The sequence below is a fragment of the Myotis lucifugus genome, unplaced genomic scaffold, assembly GCF_000147115.1.
Source record: "Myotis lucifugus unplaced genomic scaffold, Myoluc2.0 scaffold_6718, whole genome shotgun sequence".
Taxonomy (NCBI): Eukaryota; Metazoa; Chordata; class Mammalia; order Chiroptera; family Vespertilionidae; genus Myotis; species Myotis lucifugus.
Window position 1 is genome coordinate 1 of NW_005877766.1, and position 8,315 is coordinate 8,315.

The following is an 8,315-nucleotide window of genomic DNA, read 5'->3' on the forward strand; positions in this document are numbered from 1 at the left end:
GAGATGTTGAAAGATGATTCGAAGAATCTGACACCATGCCTGATTAATAGCACTGTCCAGTTCTGTGAGATTTGATGGTTGTGGAACCAGCTGCTTGATGGCTCTTTTAACTTTGTCCCACAAATGCTCAATTGGACTGAGAACTGGTGATTGTGGGGGCCGCCTAAGCAAGGTAAGTAGAGATAATACATGTTCTTGAGCTATTTCTTCCCTGTTCTTTGGGGTACAGGCTGGCCAAAAACCTCTCTTTAATTTTACACACAAGGGAGCAGTGGCTTGATTTAGAGTCATACAAAAGGGAAGCTGGGTGGCAACAGCTGTGTAATAATACCTTGTCCATATGCTTCCTTGCCCCACCTGTGGTCCTCCTGGAAGGATCAGCCCACGTAAGGGTTCTTACCCATGAAGGGTCAGGAGCATAAGTCTGAAATACTTCCACATTTGCCCTAGATAATATTACCGTACAGATGATTACTGCTAGCATGGCAAGAAAAACGTTCTCTGTACAGTCTTCTTTACCATGCCCCAGGTGGTCTCCAGGCTGTTTGTTGTCTGGCTCGTACTCCTCCTGCTGGGTAAACTTGGAGAACTTCAATTAAAAAGAAATCTTTTTCTTTTACACTAAGTAACCTACAGGGTTACTTCCTGGATGTTGACTGATAGTACCGCATGGCCATGTGTTTCAAGTCAAAGTCATTACACATTTATGGTGACTGTACTTTCAGATTTGGTATTTTAACAGCAAATCATTAGATTATCCTATAAATATTAGTGGAAGATATTTCAAAATTTTAAAATTTCTCCTTTTTATTAATTTTAAGGTAACATTTTTAAAAGCATTCCCTTTTGGCTTATTTGCATATACAGAGGGATCATGGGAAGCCTTCAGTAACCTTTTTAAAAGAATTTTACTTTACTAGGATGCTGGCTTCTTATAGCAGGTATGTTTATTAATAAAGTTAGTAAATTTAGTAAAGTTTTATGTCTGATTCACGAGGTGCAAATGCTGCCCCACCTCCAGCCTAATTTAAAATGCAGCAGCGAGGAGCTTTTGTTATTTTAAATGACATCTTAAAATTCTACCGCTGTATTTTAAAAAAAAAATCAAACAAAATAACTTGTTTTGCCCTTTCTTAGAGGCAAAAACTTAAAATATATTTATTAATTTATATTTGATAAAGCTTTCCATGTGATTTCAAGTGTATTAAATTGGCTTTATTAAAAAATCCTTTAAGAAGAGAGAATAAACTTTTGAAAACATTTCAGGGCCCATGAAATGTCCCAAAGTCATTCCTTGGTTATAGTTTTGAAATCCAACTTGAAAGACCATCAAATATATATGTATATATATGATTTAAAGATTATATACCTTTTATAATTATTAAGAGATATTAATTAAATTAAAACTGATCTTTGTATATAAAAATTTCGGTTGGGATCACAGAATTTATCCTCTCTTTTTTAATCAGATCAATGAGTAACATATTTTGAATTCCAATTATTTCAGAGAATGCACAAGATTTTCTTAAAAATAAATTTCTATACGTTAGGGATTTAGTTACTACAATTATAATTTTTTCCAATTTGATTTAACTAGAACTTTAAACTCTTAGCTGGCAAGTTAAATATTTAGCATTTCTCAATCAATAACATTTTTAAGAATAAACTTCAAAAATATAAGATATAATCAACCAACAGATTTAATTCTGTCCTCTAGATTTTTCATGAGGGAAATTTAGATTAATATTTTAGCATTTTGTTATTTCAGAATATCTAATTCAATTTAGCAAACTCCCAAAGCCTTGGGCTGCCATTGCTCCCAAGGATGGGAAACTGGGAAGCAAGCCTGTCTTTAGAAGTTGCCACAGGCGGGAAATTTTTTGCCTACCTGCTTGTTCTGTTGGGGGAAGGGAGGCTAGCCCTTCCTCCATTAGAAATTGCTTTGGGAAGCCAGCCTTAATAAAAGGGCATAGCCGTCTTTTACCTGGGCTACTTAGTTTTTTATAATTGATATAGTTCAATAATTCTTGAGATTCAAATCCAAATTATTATTTTAAGGCAGTTACTTTGGTAAATTTTCTGTAACAGACAATTTTACTAAATTTCTTTGAGGCTTTTAAGATTAACTTTGGAACAGGCTTCATTAACATTTCAAAAATCACTCTTTATTATGGAAATATACCAATCTTATTGCTAGAATGAGCCTGCTTTTCTTCCCTGGCTCAAATACACCATTTTTCTTAGGAAATAATCAGTCTTGGGTTTTATTCTGTACATTTGTAAAGAGATTTTTAGCTCAAAACTCTATCTAAATGTCCAAAATCGGATGATGCGCGCTTTAGTTCCAAGCCAGTTTTTCTCTTTACACGTGCACAGAAATCCCAGATGCATTTTTTAAATTTTCTAAAACTTTTCAATTAGAATAGTTGGGGAGGGGGCGTCCATATTGGATCACCATGTGCTCTGTTCCCTTCCCCCACATCCTGCTTTGGGGGAAGTTTCAGCAAATGATGCAGATAGCGTATTTTTCCCAAAGTCATGCTTAATAAAAAAAGACATTTTAAATTTTTTCCTATTTCGCTTTCCAAAGTTATGGCTAGCACCCAAGGTTATCTTAGCCAGAGTTTGGTTGTCATAAGATGTTCTTCGGTAATTTTTAAATAAAACATTAAGTAATCTCATTGCAGGAGAGCTTATAGCTCTGCCCTTTCCTGCCACCTTTGAATCTCTCCACACCAGAGGTGGATTCTGTAGCGGAATTTCATTTCTTATTACAGATTTTAGATTCCAAATACAAATTAAGATTTTAATTTGAACAAGAAACCACATTGAGATTACCATGGCATTCTTTTTTTTTTTCCAGCCTGATTTAAAAGAGTACCTTTTAATATTCCAATTTCTTTATAATTTGGCGTTTTTGCACAGGTGATTCTATTAACGGATAATTAAACATTTCAGGATTAGGACATGGAGGTGGAGGGAGCCATGAAGGCCATTCCTCCCATTTTTTCTTTCTTTCTGCTCCTCTTTAGGAGCGGAGGGTGCAAGGGGAGGAGATTTATCCTCCTTGGCCTCTCTCAAAGGCTCTAGTAAATGAAATACTGTGTTTCACAAGGAAAAACAGTTTGGAGGCAAGTTTTTTCCTGCTGCTGACCTTTTTTTTTCGATTTCTAACTTTTTGGCAAACTTTTAAGATCTAATGTACCTTTTTCAAGAAACCAAGGGTTTACTTTCTATAATAATACACACACATAAAAAACAACTATAAGAGATTACCTTCTGAAACTTTAACTACTTAAGCATACAACTCAAAAGTCTATAATAAAGTTTCTTACTTTTTAAAAGCCCAATCTACTTTTTTTAAAGCCGAATCCTGCCCCGTTAGCCTGGTTGAGAAAACGTTCCCACACCGCCTACAGCTCCGGACCACTGTAGCTGATTGTGGGCGTTTGTGTGCGGTGAAATAACCCCTCACCTTTACGGTGAATTTTCCTACCTTTACGGTGAATTCTTTGTTCCTCACTTTGCCAGTGAAACTTCGTTTTTTCGCTCTAGCAAAACCTTCACTTCCAGAGTTCCCGACGGGCGCCAGATGTCGTAAGTGTTTCCCTCCACGTCCTGCGTGGTTCAGGGTTCGGGTCTGGAAGTGGAGCCGCACACAAATGAAATAGAAAAGACACAAGATAATTTGGAAATATTGGGGGACCAGGCGAGCAAGTCCAACTCAAGAGGAAGGACTTCCACTGTGCTCAGGCCTCACCAAGCTTTTATAGTGAGAGGTAAACAAGGTAGTGATTACCATAGTTACACAGTTCTTGTGAGTTTCACTTGTTTTGACCATGGTTACACTTCCTGCACTTCCTCATCCCATTAGCTTTCCCAGATAAGATCTAGGGAGTGTTATAAGGTCAAGCCTAATTATGCTAAGAGGACTGTGCCCTTTAAGCTGGAACTTGTTTGTGACTTTGCCAGCAGGCCAGTCCGAGGCTTAACCCTATATCAGTTTCCCACATTGTTGCAAATGGCACTACTTCATTCTTTCTTATGGCGGAGTAGTATTCCATTGCATATGTGTACCACATCTTTATCCAGTCCTCTATCACAGGACACTTTGGTTGTTTCCATGTCTTGGCCATCGTGAATAATGTTGCAATGAACACAGGGGTGCATAGATCTTTGTGAATACAAGATTTCAAGTAGATACCCAAGAAAGGGATTGCTGGACCGTATGGTAGCTCTATTTTTAATTTTTTGAGGAATCTCCAGTCTACATTCCCACCAGCAGTGAATGAGGGTTCCTTTTTTCCCATCATCTCTCCAACATTTATTTTGCTTGTCTTATTGATAATGGCCACTCTAACAGATGTGAGGGGGTATCTCATTGTAGTTTTGATTAATGTTTCCAACTATTCTTTTAATTTCTTAAAGAACTTTATCAAAGTTCATCTCCTCAAAGAGAGCCTGGCTGCCCTGGCTGGCTCAATGGCCAATATCATGATGAACAGTCCCTCCACTGGTGCACACCACAGGAAGAAGTCATCTGCTAAAAGAAAACTGGGTGCTATTAGGGAAAGGGAGGAGGTTGGATGGCCAAGGAAAACATGCCTGATCGATGGAACCTATCTAGAGGACCCTCAGAGGTGAACCTAGAAGCCTAACAGGAAGGATGGGGCAGTCCCAGGCCAGTCAGAGGGGCCACAGAGCCTGGGGATTCCTTAATAGAACTGTGGTCCTATTGTCCTGTGCTATGGAGATAAAGGCTGAGTTGGTCATCATGCTAGTAGGTAGGATTTCCACCCCATTCCACTAGATGGCCTAGGGCAAGGAAGGCTACTAAGCCTGTCATTTGCTCAGTCCCATTTACCTGGACTCAGATATCAGCTGCTTCCTATGATGCTAGGGAGCTCAGCTGTGGTCTTACCTGGGACAGTGTGGCTGCAGGAGGACCTGGAGCTCCCCAAGGTCCAGGGGCTCTGGGTAACCACCCCTTAGCCTGAACCTCCCAGAGTGGCTTCTCTGGGCATCAGCACATGCCCTGCTCTGCTTTGCTGGAGAGAAGTGCCTTCTGTCTGGGAGGAGGGGCCAGGGATTCTCCTGTTCCCTCTGTGTAATCTGGGTGGGTAGACATCCCTGTGAGGATAATATTCAGAGAACAGCTGGCTGAGGCTTCTGGATCATGAACAAAGGCAGCCCACTGAGGAGGGAAGTCCCATCTCAGAAGCAGCCAGTACAAGGTATTTCTTGTTTATTATCACCCAGCTGGGTGAGCTGCCACAGACTTGCATGAGATGGTAAAAATTTGGTAAGAAAGTCCACTTTCTTCCTGGTCACCTGAGCCAGGGAAGAAGGCAAGGGTTCCCAGGCTTTTTGGGGAGGGAAATTTCAGAAAGACGAAAATCACGAGAAGAATCACAAATTCTGTGTATAAACTCTCCCCAAGTTTCCTTTATCTGAGTTCCAAACCAACTGACAGGCAAAAAGTGAGACAGAGATGGGGTTAAAAAATATCAGTTTTGTTACCCAGCCAGCCTGGCTCAGTGGTTGAGTGTCAACCAAGGAACCAAAAGGTCCCTGGTTTGGTTTCCAGTCAGGGTACTGCCACGCTGCAGGCTCCATCCCCAGGAGGGGGCATGCAGGAGACAGCCAATCAATGATTCTCTCTCATCATTGATGTTTCTATCTCTCCCTTCCTCTCTAAAATCAATAAAAATATATTTTTACAAAAATCAGCTATCTTCCTGATAAAAGCGGGATTAGGGGACATGGTTTAGATGGTGCTAAAAAAGAATTCCTAAGTCTGAACCCCAGAACGGGGCTTAGCCTCAAGTCCCAAGGCTGCTCACATATATTAATCACACACATTCCCCACACCCAGGCCGCTGTCTCTGTGCACTGGAGCTCAGAGGAGCACAGAGCCCTGGCCCCTCCAGTAGGATGAGTCCAGGGAGACCCACCAAGGAGCAGACTCACCTTCACAGAACTCCCAGCCTCAGTGCCTCCCCAGGAAGAAGGGAGGGCAGGGAGACCAGGAGTCCTGCTGACTGATGGGCCACCTCCCAGAAGGGGACATCGGTGTGGGGCCTGAGTGCTCCCACTTGAGTCCCAGGTGCCCCTCCTCTCCATTTCTGCATCGGCAGAGGTGCCAGCTCTTTATCCTGGCCCAGTGGCTGCTGCTGCTGCTACTGCTGCCGCTTCCTCCTGCCCCTAAATTCTCAGGTCCGGGACACTGCCTCCTCTCAGTGACAAACCCTGTCCCCAGAGGGTCTCCCAGGCTGGAGACTCAGCCCGCTAGTGACAACTGAATGAAAGCTGGAAGCCCATCCCCTGGGTGTTTTCTCCACCCCCTGTCCCTCCTCAGTCACTGCCTCTCCTGCTCTCCAGGTTTCCAAGCCCCTAGCTCAGATACTTCCTTACAACAGAAACATCTCTGTTGTTGGTGCCCCTTGTTACCCTGGACAATGTCCCAGGCCCTCCCTTCTTCCTTCCATATCAGTCCAGCAGATTGACAGGGTTTCAACCTGCTTCTGAAGATGGTCTCATCACATTCCTAACTGGGTGTGTCTGACATTGTTTTCTGGACAAAAATCTTTGCTTTTTCCACAGAGGCCTCCAGTTCCCATAGAAACTACTGCTGTTTGCAGAGTGGGGTGCTGCCTGGCTCTCTCTGGCTCCACAGGAATGTGTCCTTCCCTTGGCCAGGGCAGCTTCAGTGCAGGGTATCCACCCAGGAGGCTGGCCCCTATGGATTCCCTAGCCAGTTGACTGCGATCAGACCCCAATTCATGTGATATTGGTGACTCTAAGCTAACCCACGAAAAGCTGGCACATTTATGCCAACACCCAAGCCTAGTCAGCCTGCTGCCTAGGGACAGAGGATAGAGGGGACACTAGAAAAGGCTGATGTTGTTGGTGTCAAATTCTGTCGGGGCCCCAAGCACCCTGGAGGTCGGGAACAGAAGACAGCTGTGCTCAGCAAAGGGCACCGGGCACCTGTCAGAGAGTCTCGGACTTGAGGCCGGAGGCTCCACTCCCTGCGAGCCCAGATGCCGCTCCAGCCTTCAAGCAAAGACACAGAAGAGATGGAAGCAGATGGTGATTCAGCTGCCGAGATGAACAGAGAGGAAGAAGAGAGTGAGGAGGAACGAAATGGCAGCCAGACCAAGTCCGAGGAGAGCTCAGAGATGGACGATGAAGACTACGAACAGCGCCGCAGCGAGTGCGTCAATGAGATGCTGGACCTGGAGAAGCAGTTCTCGGAGCTAAAGGAGAAGTTGTTCAGGGAACGACTGAGTCAGCTGCAGGTTCAGCTGGAGGAAGTGGGGGCTGAGAGAGCACCCGAATACACAGAGCCCCTGGGGGGGCTGCAGCGGAGCCTCAAGATTCTCATTCAGGTGGCAGGGATCTACAAGGGCTTCTGTCTGGACATGATCAGGAATAAGTATGAGTGTGAGCTGCAGGGAGCTAAGCGGCACCTGGAGAGTGAGAAGCTGCTGCTCTATGACACGCTGCAGGGGGAGCTGCAGGAGCGGATCCAGAGGCTGGAGGAGGACCGCCAGAGCCTGGACATCAGCTCGGAGTGGCGGGATGACAAACTGCACACCAGAGGCAGCCCAAGGACCTGGGACTCCCTGCCGCCCAGCAAGAGGAAGAAGGCACCCCTCGTTTCTGGCCCTTACATCGTGTACATGCTGCAGGAGATCGACATCCTGGAGGACTGGACAGCTATCAAAAAGGACCCTGACCCTGCAATTCACAGCCAGCGGGGCCCCTTGGAGCAACAGGCACCAAAACCCGGATTTACATTTTCCTACTGCAGCCAGGCAGACCGACAAGCCTCGGGGTCTTTCCAGCCGGCTCTCCAGTGCTGCTCTGCGCACTCCCCTCCAGCCCTCACTGGTCTGGACTCCTGCTCTGCTCAGGGCTTGTACAGCTGTGGCCCAAGCTGTCCTAGCCTGGCAAGACTGAGTCCCTCATCCCCAACAGCCCCTCCCTTCCCCTGCCGAAGTCCGCCCCCTAGGTCCCTCCCTGACAAAGAAGATCTGCCTCGTCTTAAGTCAAAGCACATCCTTCCTGCTGACCTTGGACCTGGCTCACCACTCAACGAGCCAGTGTATTGGCCCACTTTGTGGGGAACTCTGAACCAGAAGTTCTGTTGCGGGGGGGGGGGGGGGGGGGAACGGGGGGCTTTCTCTGGCTTTGCCCGGGTGGGAAGGGGGGGTCCCCCGGGCTTCTCAAGGGAGGCCTTGGGGCCCGCCCCCCACACTGGGGGGACGGGAATTTAAGCATTTTCCGGGGAAAAAAAAAAAAAAATAGGC

At 45.2% G+C, this 8,315-nt stretch overlaps 1 pseudogene; it reads left to right on the forward strand.

Annotated features, from left to right (window-relative positions):
• The first annotated feature begins 6,978 nt into the window (after positions 1-6,978).
• LOC102433975 lies at positions 6,979-8,110 on the forward strand (annotated as a pseudogene).
• The last annotated feature ends 205 nt before the right edge of the window (positions 8,111-8,315 follow it).